Here is an 18,938-nt window from a genome sequence, read left to right on the forward strand (position 1 = left end):
CGTAAAAACAATAGCAATGCAGAAGACACCAACAAGATAAGTGAGTGATCATCACATGCAATGAACAAGACACCAACAAGATAAGTGAGTGATCATGACATGGATAGCTAGAGGTGTTGGGGAACGTTGCATGGGAAACAAAAAATTTCCTAAGCGCACGAAGACCTATCATGGTGATGTCCATCTACGAGAGGAGATTTGGATCTACGTACCCATGTAGATCGCATAGCAGGAAGCGTTAAGAAACGCGGTTGATGTACTGGAACGTCTTCACGTCCCTCGATCAGCCCCACAAACCATCCCATGATCCGTCCCACGAACCATCCCGCGATCCGTCCCACGAACCATCTTGTGATCCGTCTCACGATCTGTTCCGATCTAGTGCTGAACGGACGACACCTCCGCGTTCAGCACACGTACAACTCGACGATGATCTCAGCCTTCTTGATCCAGCAAGCAAGACGGAGAAGTAGATGAGTTCTCCGGTAGCGTGACGACACTCTGGTGGTGGTGAATGATCTACTCCTACAAGGCTCCGCCCAAGCTCCGCAGAAATACGATCTAGAGGTAAAACTATGGTGTCTAGATCTGAGTTGCACGTGGCAAAAGTTGTCTCAAATCAGCCCTAAATCACCACTATATATAAGAGGGAGGGGGAGGAGGCTGCCTTGAGTACCAAGTCCCCAAGGGGGCGCCGGCCAAGAGGAGAGTAGGATTCCTACTCTAATCCTACTCAACATAGGATTGGAAAGTGGAATCCTTCTCTTCCTTCCCACCTCCCTTTTTTCTCTCTTTGGTTTTCTCTTTATGGTGCCTAGGCCCTATTGGGTTGTCCCACCCCTAGGGCCATTGGGCTTCCCCCGGGTGGGTAGCCCCCCTCCCGGTGAACTTCCGGAACCCATTCGTCACTCCTGGTACATTCCCAGTAATGCTCGAAAAACTTCCGGTAACCAAATGAAGCCATCCTATATATCAATCTTCATTTCGGACCATTCCGTAAACCCTCGTGATGTCCGTGATCTCACTCGGGACTCCGAACAACATTCGGCAACCACGCATATATATCTCAACTATACTAAAACATCGTTAAACCTTAAGTGTGCAGACCCTGCGGGTTCAAGAACTATGTAGACATGCCCTGAGGTACTCCTCGGTCAATATCCAATAGCGGGACCTGGATGCCCATATTGGATCCTACATATTCTCTTAAGATCTTATCGGTTGAACCTCAGTCTCAAGGATTCATATAATCCCGTATGTCATTCCTTTTGTCCTTCGGTATGTTACTTGCCCGAGATTTGATCGTCAGTATCCGCATACCTATTTCAATCTCGTTACCGACAAGTCTCTTTACTCGTTCCGTAATACGAGATCCCGTGACTTACACTTAGTCACATTGCTTGCAAGGCTTGTGTGTGATGTATTACCGAGTGGGCCCCGAGATACCTCTCCGTCACACGGAGTGACAAATCCCGGTCTTGATCCATACTAACTCAACGGACACCTTCGAAGATACTTGTAGAGCACCTTTATAGTCACCCAGTTACGTTGTGACGTTTGATACACCCAAAGTATTCCTCCGGTGCCAGTGAGTTATATGATCTCATGGTCATAGGAATAAATACTTGACACGCAGAAAACAATAGCAATAAAATGACACGATCAATATGCTATGTATATATATTGGGCCTTGTCCATCACATGATTCTCCTAATAATGTGATCTCGTTATCAAGTGACAACACTTGCCTATGGCGAGGAAACCTTGACCATCTTTCATCAACGAACTAGTCAACTAGAGGCTCACTAGGGACAGTGTGTTGTCTATGTATCCACACATGTATTTGAGTTTCCAATCAATACAATTCTAGCATGGATAATAAACGATTATTATGAACAAGGAAATATAATAATAACTAATTTATTATTGCCTCTAGGGCATATTTCCAATAGTCTCCCACTTGCACTAGAGTCAATAATCTAGTTCACATCACCTTATGATTCTAACGAATCCAACACCCATATAGTTCTGGGGTCTGATCACGTTTTGCTCGTGAGATAGGTTTTAGTCAACGGTTCTGAATCTTTCAGATCCGTGTGTGATTTACAAATCTTTGTGTCATCTTATAGATGCTGCTACTACATGTTATTCGGAAATATTCCAAATATCTACTTTACTATACGAATCCGTTTTACTACTCATAGTTATTCAGATTAGTGTCGAAGCTTGCATCAACGTAACCCTTTACGACGAACTCTTTAACCACCTCCATAATCGAGAAAAATTCCTTAGTCCATTAGTTACTAAGGATAACTTTGACCGCTGTTCAGTGATTCAATCCTGGATCACTCTCTGTACCTCTTAATAGACTTGTGGCAAGGCACACATCAGGTGCGGTACACAACATGGCATACTGTAGAGTCTACGGCTAAGGCATAGGGGACGACCTTCGTCCTTTCTCTTTCTTCTACCATGGTCGGGCTTTTGAGTCTCACTCAAGTTCACACCTTACAACACAACCAAGAACTCCTTCTTTGCTGATCTATTTTGAACTCCTTCAAAAACTTGTCAAGGCATGCATTTCATTTGAAAGTTCTGTTTAGCATTTTGATCTACCTTCATAGATCATGATGCTCAATGTTCAAGTAGCTCTATCTAGGTCTTCCTTTCAAAAACTCCTTTCAAACAATCTTTATGCTTCAGAGAAATTCTACATTACTTCCGATCAACAGTATGTCAACTACATATATTTTATCAGAAATACTATAGTGCTCCGAGTCACTTCTTTGGAAATACAAGTTTCTCACAAACCTTGTACAAATCCAAAAGCTTTGATCATCTCATCAAAGTGTATATTCCAACTCCGAGATGCTTGCACCAGTCCATTGAAGGATCGCTGGAGCTTGCATACTTGTTAGTATCCTTAGGATCGACAAAACCTTATGGTTGTATCACATACAACCTTTCCTCAAGGAAACCATCGAGGAAAAATGTTTTGATATCCTATGTGCAATATTTCATAAATAATGCAACAACTACTAACATAATTCCAACAGACTTTTAGCATCACTACGAGTGAGAAAGTCTCATCATAGTCAACTCTTTGAACTTGTTGGAAACATCCTTGCGACAAGTCGAGCTTTTCTTAATAGTGACTTATCACCATCATCGTTTGTCTTCCTTTTAAAGATCCATCTTTACTCAATAGTCTCATGACCATCAAGTAGTTCTTCCAAAGTCTACATGGATCCTCTCTCGGATTTCATGGCCTCCAGCCATTTGTCAGAATCCGGGCCCACCATCGCTTCTCTATAGCTCGTAGGTTCATTGTTGTTCAATAACATGACCTCCAAGACATGGTTACCATACCACTCTGTAGTAGTACGCGACCTTGTCGACCTACGAGGTTTGCTGTAACTTGATCCGAAGCTTAATGATCACCATCACCAGTTTCCACTTCAATTGGTGTAGGCGCCACAGGAACATCTTCCTGCGCCCTGCTACACACTAGTTGAAGTGACGGTTCACTAACCTCATTAAGTTCCACCACCCTCCCACTCAATTCTTTCGAGAGAAACCTTTCCTCGAGAAAGGACCCGTTTCTAGAAACAAATACTTTGCTTCCGGATCTGAGATAGGAGATGTGTCCAGCTGTTTTGGATATCCTATGAAGATGCATTTATCCGCTTTGGGTTCGAGCTTATCAGACTGAAACTTTTTCACATAAGCGTCGCAACCCCAAACTTTTAAGAAACGGCAGCTTAGGTTTCTCCAAACCATAGTCTATACCGTGTCATCTCAACGGAAACACGCGGTGCCCTATTTAAAGTGAATGTGGTTATCTCTAATGCATAACCCATAAACGATAGTGGTAATTCGATAAGAGACATCATAGTATGCACCATATCAAATAGGGCGTGGCTATGATGTTCGGACACACCATCACACTATGGTGTTCCACATGGCATGAATTGCGAAACAATTTCCACATTGTCTTAACTGTGTACCAAAAACTCGCAACTCATATATTCATCTCTATGATCATATTGTAGACAGTTTATCCTCTTGTTACAATGATCTTCACTCTCAAATAGCTTTGAGCTTTTCAGTATTTCAGATTTGTGATTCATCAAGTAAATACTCCTATATCTACTCAAATCGTTAGTGAAGTAAGAACATAACGATATCCACTGCGTGCCTCAGCATTCATTGGACTGCAGACATCAAAAATGTATTACTCCCAACAAGTTACTCTCTTGTTTCATGTGGCATGATTTGCATGTCTCAAGTGATTCAAAATCAAGTGAGTCCAAACGATCCATCTGCATGGAGTTTCTTCATGCGTTAATACCAACCGGTATGGCTTGCATGTCTCAAACGTTTCAAAAATGAGTGAGTACAAAGATCCATCAGCATGGAGCTTCTTCATGCATTTTATACCAACATGACTCAAGTGGCAGTGCCACAACTAAGTGGTACTATCATTATTACTTTGTATCTTTTGGCACCAATATTATGAACATGTGTAACACTACGATCGAGATTCAATAAACCATTGAGGGTAATTATTCAGGCAAATAGAATAACTATTATTCCCTTTAAATGAATAATTGTATTGCAATACACACGATCCAATTATGTTCATGCTCAACGCAGACACCAAATAACAATTATTTAGGTTTTACCACCAATCCTGATGATAGAGGGAGCATGCGACGTTTTGATCACATCAACCTTGGAAACACTTCCAACACTTATCGTCACCTCGCCTTTAGATAGTCTCCGTTTATTCTGTAGCTTATTATTTCGAGTTACTAATCACTTAGCAACCGAACCGGCATGTAATACCCTCGTGCTACTCAGAGTACTAGTAAAGTACACATCAATATCATGTATATCAAATATATTTCTGCCGACTTTGCCAGCCTTCTTATCTACCAAGTATGTAGGGTAGCTCCGCCTCAGTGACTGTTCCCCTCATAACAGAAGCACTTAGTCTCGGGTTTGGGTTCAATCTTGGGTTTCTTCATTAGAGCAGCAACCAATTTGCCGTTCCATGAAGTATCCCTTCTAGCCCTTGCCCTTCTTGAAACTAGTGGTTTTACTAACCATCAACAATTGATGCTCCTTCTTGATTTCTACTTTCGCAGTGTCAAACATTGCGAATCACTCAAGGATCATCATATCTATCCTTGATATGTTATAGTTCATCATGAAGCTCTAGCAGCTTAGTGGCAGTGACTTTGGAGAACTATCAATATCTTATTTGGAAGATTAACTCGCACTTGATTCAAGCGATTGTTGTACTCACACAATCTGAGAACATGCTCAACGATTTGAGCTTTTCTCCTTTACTTTGTAGGCAAAGAATCTTGTCGGAGGTCTTATACCTCTCAACAAGGGCACGAGCATGAAATCTCAATTTCATCTCTTAGAACATCTCTTATGTTCCGCAACGTTTTCAAAACGTCTTCGGTGCCTTGCTTCTAAGCCATTAAGTATTGCGCACTGAACTATCACGTAGTCATCAAAAACGTGTATGTCAGATGTTCGCAACATCCACAGACGATGCTCGAGGTGCAGCACACCGAGTGGTGCATTAAGGACATAAGCCTTCTGCACAGCAATGAGGACAATCCTCAGTTTTACAAACTGAGTCCGCAAAGTTGCTACTATCAACTTTCAACTAAATTTTCTCTAGGAACATATAAAAACAGTAGAGCTATTGTGCAAGATACATTGTAATACGCAAAGACCATTAGACTATGTTCATGATAATTAGTTCAATTAATCATATTACTTAAGAACTCCCACCCAAAAAGTACATCTCTCTAGTCATTTGAGTGGTACATGATACAAATCCACTATCTCAAGTCCGATCATCACGTGAGTTGAGAATAGTTTCAGTGGTAAGCATCTCTATGCTAATCATATCAACTATACGATTCATGCTCGACCTTTCGGTCTCATGTGTTTCGAGGCCATGTCTGCACATGCTAGGCTCGTCAAGTTTAACCCGAGTGTTCCGTGTGTGCAACTGTTTTGCACTCGTTGTATATGAACGTTGAGTCTATCACACCCGATCATCACGTGGTGTCTCGAAACGACGAACTGTCGCAACCGTGCACAGTCGGGGAGAACACAATTTCGTCTTGAAATTTTAGTGAGAGATCACATCATAATGCTATCGTCGTTCTAAGCAAAATAAGGTGCATAAAAGGATTAACATCACATGCAATTCATAAGTGACATGATATGGCCATCATCATGTGCTTCTTGATCTCCATCACCAAAGCATCGGCACGATCTTCTTGTCACCGGCGCCACACCATGATCTCCATCAACGTGTCGTCATCATGGTTGTCGTGCTACTTATGTTATTTCTACTAAAGCTACGTACTAGCAATATAGTAAACGCATCTGCAAACACAAACGTTAGTTTAAAGACGACCCTATGGCTCCTGCCGGTTGCCGTACCACCGACGTGCAAGTCGATATTAACTATTACAACATGATCATCTCATACATCCAATATATCATATCACATCATTGGCCATATCATATCACAAGCATACCCTCCAAAAAAAGTTAGATGTCCTCTAATTTGTTGTTGCATGTTTTACGTGGCTGCTATGGGTATCTAGTAGATCGCATCTTACTTACGCAAAAACCACAAGAGAGATGTGCAAATTGCTACTTAACCTCTCCAAGGACCGTCTCGGTCAAAACCAATTCAACTAAAGTTGAAGAAACCAACACCCGCTAGTCATATTTTTGCAACGAGGTTGCATGTCAATCGATGAAACCAGTCTTTCGTAAGCGTACGAATAATGTCAGTCCGGGCCGCTTCAATCCAACAATACCGCTGAATCGAGAAAAAACTAAGGAGGGCAGCAAATCGAACATCACCGTCCACAACACCCTTTGTGTTCTACTCGAGATAACATCTACGCATGAACCTAGCTCATGATGCCACTGTTGGGGAATGTCGCATGGGAAACAAAAAATTTCCTACGCGCACGAAGACCTATCATGGTGATGTCCATCTACCAGAGGAGATTTGGATCTACGTACCCTTGTAGATCGCACAACAGGAAGCGTTAAGAAACGCGGTTGATGTAGTGGAACGTCTTCACGTCCCTCGATCAGCCCCACGAATCGTCCCGCGATCTGTCCCACGAACCATCCCGCGATCCGTCCCATGAACCGTCTTGCGATCCATCTCACGATCCATTCCGATCTAGTGCCGAACGGACGGCACCTCCGCCTTCAGCACACGTACAGCTCGACGATGATCTCAGCCTTCTTGATCCAGCTAGCAAGACAGAGAAGTAGATGAGTTCTCCGGCAGCGTGACGACGCTCCGTTGGTGGTGAAGGATCTACTCCTGCAGGGCTCAAACCGAGCTCCGCAGAAATACGATCTAGAGGTATAACTATGGTGTCTAGATCTGAGTTGCACGTGGCAAAAGTTGTCTCAAATCAGCCCTAAATCACCACTATATATAGGAGGGAGGGGGAGGAGGCTGCCTTGAGGACCAAGTCCCCAAGGGGGCGCCGACCAAGAGGAGAGTAGGATTCCTACTCCAATCCTACTCAAAATAGGATTGGAAAGTGGAGTCCTTCTCTTCCTTCCCACCTCCCCTTTTTTCTTTCTTTCTTTGGTTTTCTCTTTATGGCGCTTAGGACCTCTTGGGCTATCCGACCAGCCCACTAAGCGCTGTTGCACCATCCCTAGGGCCATTGGGCTTCCCCCGGGTGGGTAGCCCCCCTCCCGGTGAACTTCAGGAACCCATTCGTCACTCCCGGTACATTCCCGGTAATGCCCGAAAACCTTCCGGTAACCAAATGAAGCCATCCTATATATCAATCTTAGTTTCCGGACCTTTCCGGAAACCCTCATGATGTCCATGATCTCATCCGGGACTCCGAACAACATTCGTCAACCACACATATATATCTCAACTATACTAAAACATTGTTGAACCTTAAGTGTGCATACCATGCGGGTTCGAGAACTATGTAGACATGCCCCGAGGTACTCCTCGGTCAATATCCAATAGCGGGACCTGGATGTCCATATTGGCTCCTACATATTCTCCGAAGATCTTATCGGTTGAACCTCAGTGTCAAGGATTCATATAAGCGTGTATGTCATTCCTTTTGTCCGTCGGTATGTTACTTGCCCGAGATTTGATCGTCGGTATCCGCATACCTATTTCAATCTCGTTACCGACAAGTCTCTTTACTCGTTCCGTAATACAAGATCCTGTGACTTACACTTAGTCACATTGCTTGCAAGGCTTGTGTGTGATGTTGTATTACCGAGGGGGCCCCGAGATACCTCTCCATCACACGGAGTGACAAATCCCAGTCTTGATCCATATTAACTCAACGGACACCTTCGGAGATACCTGTAGAGCACCTTCATAGTCACCCAGTTACGTTGTGACGTTTGATACACACAAAGTATTCCTCCGGTGCCAGTGAGTTATATGATCTCATGGTCATAGTAATAAATACTTGACACGCATAAAACAATAGCAGTAAAATGACACGATCAATATGCTACGTATATTATTTGGGTCTTGTCCATCACATGATTCTCCTAATGATGTGATCCCGTTATCAAGTGACAACACTTGCCTATGGCCAGGAAACCTTGACCATCTATGATCAACGAACTAGTCAACTAGAGGCTCACTAGGGACAGTGTGTTGTCTATGTATCCTCACATGTATTTTAGTTTCCAATCAATACAATTCTAGCATGGATAATAAACGATTATTATGAACAAGGAAATATGATAATAACTAATTTATTATTGCCTCTAGGGCATATTTCCAACAAGAGGATAATATCATAGAATCACACAAGATAAAGAGTATGATCACACACAGAAAGGATAAAGTCATCCAACAAACAAAGTTTTTAAAACCAAACGAGAGCAAGTAAAGTCAAAAGCTCTCTATCACACAAAGTCTATGATCTATACACTTCCCCCCTTTGGCAACAAGTTACCAAAAAGTTCAAAAGTATAGAACTACTCGTCTTTCTGGGCAGCTGATGATGGAGTCAAGAAAACAACATCGGCGAAGGCTTCTGTTGACGTCCTTGGAGCTAGAGGAGTTGATACTGAATAAGCTTGAGATGGAGCTCGTGCCGAAGGTGCCGAAGCTTGTGCTGAAGATGCGTGTCTTGTCTCTAGAGCAGGAACAACAACTGACCGGGGCCTTTTGCTGAACTGTGTAGTAGTGGGAGGACGAGACTCTTCCTCCTCATCATCATTTTCATCTTCATCCTCTGAGCGTGGAATCTCCATAGAGTCAACTTCGTGTTGAAGCTGTTTGACAATGGTGGTCAACTCAGTTACCTTCACATCCATGTTGTGGAACTTTGTCTACACAACTCTCTCAAGGCTCTTCTGATTTTGCATAATCTCCGGAATGTTCTTCTCCATGCCTTGGACAATGCTTACTAGAAATGCCATTTGCACAGTTTGAGTTCTGAGCTGTGGAACTAGAGGTGGCATGTTTCTAGCAGCTTCAACCTCTGCTGCCTCTGCTGCCATTCTTGCTGCAGCTGAGTTGGGATCATTGTCATCCATCACAACCTCATTGACTTCAAACTCTGGCTGAAGAGGTAGATGGGGAGGATCAAGAAGATATGCATGCTTGCCTGACTTCGCATTGATAAGCATCTGAATATAGGGTGCATATCCACAAGATCTCTCCTGATCCGCAGCAGTCCTTCGGATAGTCTCAACTATCAAGTCTATCACTCTAAATCTGGTATGTGAATCAAGTAGTTGCAGCAGGTTGTTGAATATCCTCTAATCATCTTGTCATCTCCTGACTTAGGCACGAGAGTGTATCACAGTATAGTGTTTGTTGTAGGAATTCGAGCTTGCAGAAAATACATTGAACCAAACTTGTGACTGGCCAAGTACTGACGTGGAATGGTCTTGTACATGTTGGCCATGGAGTTGTGATTTTGCTTTGCATCTGCATACACATCAACATCTGCTTCTTCCTGCTTGGGTGCATCAATTATAGTAGACCATTAAACAATTGTAGCGTCATATTTGTGACCATCTGTCATCCAAACCAGGGAGTCTTCATATAAGTGCACAGTTGCATATAATTGCATGATTAACTCGTCATTCCATGGGGTCATCTCCTTCCCAACAAAGTCTTCTATGTCAACTAGACTGAAGTTATCTTGAACATGTGGAAAGTAATCTTCATTTTCCTTGATGTATGCCTAGTCTGTTGGGGAACGTCGCATGGGAAGCAAAAAAATTCCTACGCGCACGAAGACCTATCATGGTGATGTCCATCTACGAGAGGGGATTTCCGATCTACGTACCCTTGTAGATCGCACAACATAAGTGTTAGTGAACGCGGTTGATGTAGTGGAACGTCCTCACGTCCCTCGATCCGCCCCGCGATCCGTCCCATGACCCGCTCCGATCTAGTGCCGAACAGACGCACCTCCGCGTTCAGCACACGTACAGCTCGACGATGATCTCGGCCTTCTTGATCCAGCAAGAGAGACAGAGAGGTAGATGAGTTCTCCAGCAGCGTGACGACACTCCGGAGGTTGGTGATGATCTAATCTCGGCAGGGCTCCGCCCGAGCTCCACAGAGACGCGATCTAGAGGTAAAACCGTGGAGGTATGTGGTCGGGCTGCCTTGAAAAAGTTGTCTCAAATCAGCCCTAATTGCTCCATATATATAGGAGGAGGGAGGGGAGGCTTCCCTTGAGGCTCAAGGAGCCCCAAGGGCTGTGCCACCAAGGGGAGGAGGAGTCCTCCTCCAATCCTAGTCCAACTAGGATTGGAAGGTGGAGTCCTTCTCTCTTTTCCCACCTTTTTTTTCTTCTCTTCTTTTGGTTTTTCTTTCTCTTGCGCAAGCCAGCCTTGGGCTGACCCCACCTACTTGGTGCGCCACCCCCAAGGTCCTTGGGCCCTCCGGGGTGGGTGGTCCCCCCTCCCGGTGAAGATCCGGAACCCATTCGTCATTCCCGGTACATTACCGGTAATGCCCGAAAACCTTCCGGTAACCAAATGAAGTCATCCTATATATCAATCTTCGTTTCCGGACCATTCCGGAAACCGTCGTGACGTCCGTGATCTCATCCGGGACTCCGAACAACATTCGGTAACCAACCATATAACTCAAATACGCATAAAACAACGTCGAACCTTAAGTGTGCAGACCCTGCGGGTTCGAGAACTATGTAGACATGACCCGAGTGACTCCTCGGTCAATATCCAATAGCGGGACCTGGATGCCAATATTGGATCCCACATATTCTACGAAGATCTTATCGTTTGAACCTCAATGCCAAGGATTCATATAATCTCGTATGTCATTCCCTTTGTCCTTTGATATGTTACTTGCCCGAGATTCGATCGTCAGTATCCGCATACCTATTTCAATCTCGTTTACCGGCAAGTCTCTTTACTCGTTCCATAATACAAGATCCCGCAACTTACACTAAGTCACATTGCTTGCAAGGCTTGTGTGTGATGTTGTATTACCGAGTGGGCCCCGAGATACCTCTCCATCACACGGAGTGACAAATCCCTGTCTCGATCCATACTAACTCAATGAACACCTTCGGAGATACCTATAGAGCATCTTTATAGTCACCCAGTTACGTTGCGACGTCTAATACACACAAAGCATTCCTCCGGTGTCAGTGAGTTATACGATCTCATGGTCATAGGAACAAATACTTGACACGCAGAAAACAGTAGCAACAAAATGACACGATCAACATGCTACGTCTATTAGTTTGGGTCTAGTCCATCACATGATTCTCCTAATGATGTGATCCCGTTATCAAGTGACAACACTTGCCTATGGTCAGGAAACCTTGACCATCTTTGATCAACGAGCTAGTCAACTAGAGGCTTACTAGGGACAGTGTTTTGTCTATGTATCCACACATGCACTGTGTTTCCAATCAATGCAATTATAGCATGGATAATAAACGATTATCATGAACAAAGAAATATAATAATAACTAATTTATTATTGCCTCTAGGGCATATTTCCAACATAGTCGACATACCTCATATCACGGACAGCAAGACTCTTGTCAAACAAGAGAGTCTCATAAAAATCTTGTTGTTCCTTGGTGTGAAACTTTGGATCAACAACAATTCTTTTTCTGACAACATATGGATCAACAGCTCTCCACTCTATTAAACCAGGATCCTTCCTCTTCTTCATGTCTTCTGCTACAGGATGAGCATCAATATGGAGTGGTACATATGGTCTGAGCTTCCTGAGAACTGGAGCATTCTCATCAGCTTCCTCTTCCTCTACAGCAGGGGCACTAGATGCAGGGCCTTTGCTTTTAGAAGCTGCAGGTATATCTCTGGTGGTCTTCCTGGAAGCAGGAGCCTTCTTTGCTTTACCAGCAGGCTTTGGAGTAGACTTCATAGCATCACCCATTAGCTTATTCTTCTTGGAGGAGCCTTCAGGAGCTTCTTCCTCAGCTTCTTCTGGGTCTTCAAACATTGTAGTCTTTCTGCCAATAAGATGGATGGTCCTCTTCCTCGGTCTCTTCACACCAACCTTCTTTGCAGGTGCTTCCTTGGCAATAGCTTTGCCCTTCCTGACATACTCAGGTGCTCTCTGATCAGCTGGATAGTAGTGACTTTCCTAAAAACTTTCCTTGGAGGAGCTTTAGGAGGGGCTGAAGTTTCTTCTTGCTCAAAGTCTGAATCCTCCTCATCTGAATTCAACTTCCTCCTTTGCATGGTGGATTCCTTGGGCAAGCCATGGGAACTGGGACTGCCAGGGTCTGAAGCAGTCCTCTCTGGACTAGTACCATCTTCCATGTCGACACTTGGTTCTCTGAAATCATTTTGATTGTCCTCTGATCCTGACATACTGACAGACAAGCAACAAACAGAAGAACTTGTGAAGTGGATGTAGAAAAGACAGATTGGATGAGCATCACAAAATTCAAATATTTTTGAAAATTTGAAGTCTGAAACTCAGGGTATGATCTTCTGCAAGATGTAAATCGGTGGCAACGAGTTGGAATTTTCGGAGTCACCGAGAAAACAAACTCGCTTAACATAAACTTGGCAGCCATTTTCGGTGGCACCGAAAATAGCAGCTCGGTCTCACCAAGTTGCTTCTCAGGCACCCTACAACCGAAATCGGTGGAACCGATTTTACAAACTCGGTATCACCGAGTTGTATTCTACGGTAGATTAGAACTATAATTTCCTACCTCTCCTATTCTATTGATCTTATCTGGTGGACAGGAGGTTTGCATAGAGGTGGAAAGAAGATAAAAGTGTCCCAATGCATAAGATTCAGATGGGGAACACAAGGGATATCGAACCGTACCCTAGCTTGGTGGCGGTTCGGCTACGACGACGACGACGAGGCAGATTGCGTCGACGGCGGCGAATCCCAGCGGCGGCGGTGCTCACGGAGTCAAGGCAATGACTTAGGGTCTCGGGGGACAGCGAGGGTTTGATGAATGAACCGTTTGAAGATAGGAGATCAAATGGCCCGGTCCGCATGTATATATACCCGTGCGCTGTCAGTGTCACCGAGATTGCAAAATCGGTGTCCCCGAGTTCCTCAACTGTCAGTAGATAGGGAAACTCGATGGAACCGAGTTGGCGATTCCGGTGATACCGAGGTGAGAAAACCTGATCATGTTTAGAAATCGATGGCTCCGAGTTTGTGGAGTTTTTCACGCCGAGTTTTTCAAAGCGGTTTTGGAAGGCGGCCTTTGACGATACGAAACTCTGAGTGCACCTTCACACAGAGGGATCGACAAGTGATTGTTCAAGTTTTATGATGAAGCATGAATAGAACTTGAGATGAGATAGCACAGATAGCTTGAGAAGGGTCCTAGGCATTCTTGTCCATCCAATTGGCAAAAGATAAAACACAAGCCAAATAACAACAATTGAATGTCCTCGAATGATTAAATTCATGCAGACCAACATGCTCACATCATTGTCTCCAAACTTAAATGTTTGGTTGCCAAATGTAACAAGATAATCCTTCTTTTGGATAATTTGGAGGAGCTTAGGCCTTTGTTTATGCCTAAGTTTAATTTTAGAAAGATTGTAAACCTCCATGTGGAAAAGTTGCTCCATCTGCAATTCTTATACTGGAAGAAGATATGCACTGATGATACAAACAAGGTGAATGCACAAACATCCTAGTAGCTATCAAGCACTTGGGCGATGACAAAGTCATCTATATATGATTATATTGACTTAGGAGCCAAGCAAGAATACTTGATCATAGGTCATACTCATCGTTAAGTACAAGTGGGGTTACCACTTTTACATAAGCATTAATGTGTTCATATCCTTAGTTGATGCTTATACTCAAGTCTTAGAGTAAAGCTCCCCCTTGATATGATATCCCCACAAAGAGGGATCAACTAACCTTGGGTTTTGTCGTAGAAGACTTCAAGTAGGTGAAATAGTGGTGGATGCTCAATGTTGATGAAGATCATCTTCAGTTGGGAGCAATCCTTGTTGTTTCCATACTCCTCTCACCTACATGGGTTAGTCCCAAAGCAAAAAAAGGAACATATGCAAGTATATCTATGGACATGGAGTGAAGCACACATGGGATGATGTCCAAAGATGCATTGATTACCTAGTTCCTTGCTTACCTTTGAGGGAATGTGTGACTCCTTGAACTAATGCATAAGGTTGAGGTTGATTGCATATAGTTCTTGACAAAATGAATAAGAGTGAATTTCATTGGCAGAGTCACCCCTCAAGAACTTCTAGTTCTTCCTCTTGGGAATCCACACCAAATTTATGGCAATCCTTGTAGTTTTTGTAGCACTTGTTGAGGTAGAGCTAGTAGTATACTTGGGAACCCACTTGACCTTGGCTTGGGGTTCTTCTTCAAATAGGTGAATGCCATCTTGAAGCTTTCCCTTGCCTTTGTGGTCTTGTGGTGGAAGGCCATATTGTAAGCTTGTTCCTTCGGAAGGAGTGGACTTCTCCTCTTGGGGAACAAACTTGGGAGTGGGATATGGACCGTCTTGCCAAACATCTCCATTGACGTTGAAATAGCCACCACCTTGTTTCTTCCGATGTCCTCCTTGCTTGCGCACAATTTCCTCGAATTGCTTACTTTTGGCAAGACTCTTGAAGACACCTCTCTCTATAATCCCTTTCAATAAATAATTTTCTTGCTCAAGTGTAACTTGGCTAAGAGAATCATTGGTGGAATCAACAGAGTTACTAGCAACAAAATTATTGGATTTAGCTTTAGCATTGTTGTTACTGTTGGAAATATGCCCTAGAGGCAATAATAAATTAGTTATTATTATATTTCCTTGTTCATAATAATCGTTTATTATCCATGCTAGAATTGTATTGATTGGAAACTCAAATACATGTGTGGATACATAGACAACACACTGTCCCTAGTGAGCCTCTAGTTGACTAGCTCATTGATCAAAGATGATCAAGGTTTCCTGGCCATGGGCAAGTGTTGTCACTTGATAACGGGATCACATCATTAGGATAATGACGTGATGGACAAGAGCCAAACTATAAACGTAGCATATGATCGTGTCAGTTTATTGCTACTGTTTTCTGCATGTCAATGTATCTGTTCCTATGACCATGAAATCATGAAATTCTTGGACACCGGAGGAATACCTTGTGTGTATCAAACGTCGCAACGTAACTAGGTGACTATAAAGGTGCTCTATAGGTATCTCCGAAGGTGTCTGTTGGGTTGGCATGGATCAAGACTGGGATTTGTCACTCCGTGTGACGGAGAGGTATCTCGGGGCCCACTCGGTAATACAACATCACAACAAGCCTTGCAAGCAATGTGACTAAGGAGTTAGTTACGAGATCTTGTATTACGGAACGAGTAAAGAGACTTGCCAATAACGAGATTGAACTAGGTATGAAGATACTGACGATCGAATCTCGGGCAAGTAACATACCGAAGGACAAAGGGAACAGTATACGGGATTAACTGAATCCTTGACATAGAGGTTCAACCGATAGAGATTTTCATAGGATATGTGGGAGCCAATATGGACATCCAGGTCCCGCTATTGGTTATTCACCAGAGAGTGTCTCAGATTATGTCTGCATAGTTCTCGAACCCGCAGGGTCTACACACTTAAGGTTCGGTGACGTTTCGGTATAGTTGAGTTATATGTGTTGGTGACCGAAGTTTTGTTCGGAGTCCCGGATGAGATCCCTAACGTCACGAGGAGTTCTGGAATGGTCCGGAAACGAATATTGATATATAGGAAGTTGGTATTTGGATTCCGGAAGGTTTTCGGGCATTGCCGGCAGTGTGCTGGGAGTGACGAATGGGTTCTGGGGGCCCACTGGGTGGGCCCACCACGCCCCAAGGGGTCCACGTGGGTTTATTGGATGTGCAAAAATTCATAATGGGCTGACAAAGTCATCCAAGTAAAGCCCATGAGGAAAAAGGGGGAAATCCAAAAGAGGTGGGAAATTAAGGAAGGAGTCCTAATCCAAGTGGGATTGGAGGAGGACTCCTCCCTCCTCCACTTCGGCCGACCCAAGGGAGTCTCCCTTGTGGCGAAAGGCTGCCTCCTACCTCCTCCTATATATACTAGAGGTTTAGGGCTGTTTGAGACACAACTTTGCCACGTGCTTCCCTCTCCTCTAGGTCGTAGTTCTTCCTCTAGATCGGTTTTCTGCGGAGCTCGGGCGGAGCCGTGCAGGAATAGATCACCACCACCACCGTAGCGCCGTTACGCTGTCGGGGATCTCATCTACATCCTCGTCCCTCTTGCTGGATCAAGAAGGCGGAGATCGTCATCGAGTTGTACGTGTGCGGAACGCGGAGGTGCCGTCTGTTCATCACTTGATCGGGACGGATCGTGAGATGGTTCGTGGAACGGATCGGGGGACGGTTCGTGGGACGGATCGTGAAGATGTACCACTACATCAACCGCGTTTATTAACGCTTCCACTTTGCGATCTACAAGGGTATGTGGATCCGATCTCCCTCTCATAGATGATCATCACCATGATAGGTCTTCGTGTGCGTAGGAACCTTTTTGTTTCCCGTGCTACGTTCCCCAACGGTGGCATCATGAGCTAGGTTCATGCGTAGATGATATCTCGAGTAGAACACAAAAGAGTTTGTGGGCATTGATGTTCTTTTTGCTGCCTCCTTAGTTTTTTCTTGATTCTGCGGTATTGTTGGATTGAAGAGGCCCGGACCAACCGTACTCATATGCTTACAAGAGACCAGTTTCATCGACTAACATGCAACTTGTTACACAAAGATGACTGGCGGGTGTTTGTTTCTTCAACTTTAGTTGAATCGGATTTGACCGAGGCGGTCCTTGGAGAAGGTTAAATAGCAAATTGCATATCACCGTTTTGGTTTTGTGTAAGTAAGCTGCGATCATACTAGATACCCATAGCAGCCACGTAAAACATGCAACAACAAATTAGAGGACGTCTAACATGTTTTTGCAGGGTATGCATGTGATGTGATATGGCCAAAGACATGATGTGATATATTTGATGTATGAGATGATCATGTTGTAATAGTTAAATATCGACTTGCACGTCGATGCTACGGCAACCGGCATGAGCCATAGGGTTGTATTTAAACTAACGTTTGTGCTTGCAGATGCGTTTACTATATTGCTAGGTTGTAGCTTTAGTAGTAATAGCATAGATAGCACGACAACCTCGATGGTGGCACGATGATGGAGATCATGGTGTGGCGCCGGTGACGATGAAGATCATGTCGGTGCTTTGGAGATGGAGATCAAGAAGCACAAGATCATGGCCATATCATGTCACCTATGAATTGCATGTGATGTTAATCCTTTTTATGCACCTTATTTTTCTTAGAACGACGGTAGCATTCTAAGGTGATCCCTCACTAAAATTTCAAGATAAAATTGTGTTCTCCCCGACTATGCACCGTTGCGACAGTTCGTCGTTTCTAGGCACCACGTGATGATCGGGTGTGATAGACTCAACGTTCACATATAATGGATGCAAAACAGTTGCACATGCGGAACACTCGGGTTAAACTTGACGAGCCTAGCATGTACAGACATGGCCTCGGAACACAAGAGACTGAAAGGTCGAGCATGAATCATATAGTTGATATGATCAACATGGAGATGTTCACCACTGAAACTATACTCAACTCACATGATGATCGGACTTGAGTTTGTGGATTTGGATGATGCACCACTCAAATGACTAGAGGGATGTCTATTTTGAGTGGGAGTTATTAGTAATATGATTAGCTAAACTCAATTATCATGAACATAGTCAAAAAGGTCTTTGCAAATTATGTTGTAGCTTGCGTTGTAGCTCTAGTGTTTTTATATGTTCCTAGAGAAAATTTAGTTGAAAAATGATAGTAGCAATTTTTGCGGACTGAGTCCGTAAAATGAGGATTGTCCTCATTGCTGGGCAGAAGGCTTATGTCCTTAATGCACCGCTCGGTGTGCTGAATCTCGAGTGTCATCTGTGGATGTTGCGAACAACTGACATACACGTTTTTGATGACTACGTGATAGTTCAGTGTGTAATGCTTAACAACTTAGAATTGGGACGCCGAAGACATTTTGAAACGTCACGAAACATATGAGATGTTCCAAGAGATGAAATTGGGATTTCATGCCCGTGCCCTTGTTAAGAGGTATGAGACCTCCGACAAGATTCTTTGTCTACAAAGTAAGGGAGAAAAGCTCAATCGTTGAGCATGTGCTCAGATTGTCTGAGTGCTACAATCACTTGAATCGAGTGGGAGTTGATCTTCCAGATGAGATAGTGATGGTTCTCCAAAGTCACTGCCACCAAGCTACTAGAAGCTTCGTGATGAACTATAACATATCAAGGATACATGTGATGATCCTTGAGCTATTTGCAATGTTTTACACTGCGAAAGT

The sequence above is a fragment of the Hordeum vulgare genome, chromosome 1H (genome assembly GCF_904849725.1).
Source record: "Hordeum vulgare subsp. vulgare chromosome 1H, MorexV3_pseudomolecules_assembly, whole genome shotgun sequence".
NCBI lineage: Eukaryota > Viridiplantae > Streptophyta > Magnoliopsida > Poales > Poaceae > Hordeum > Hordeum vulgare.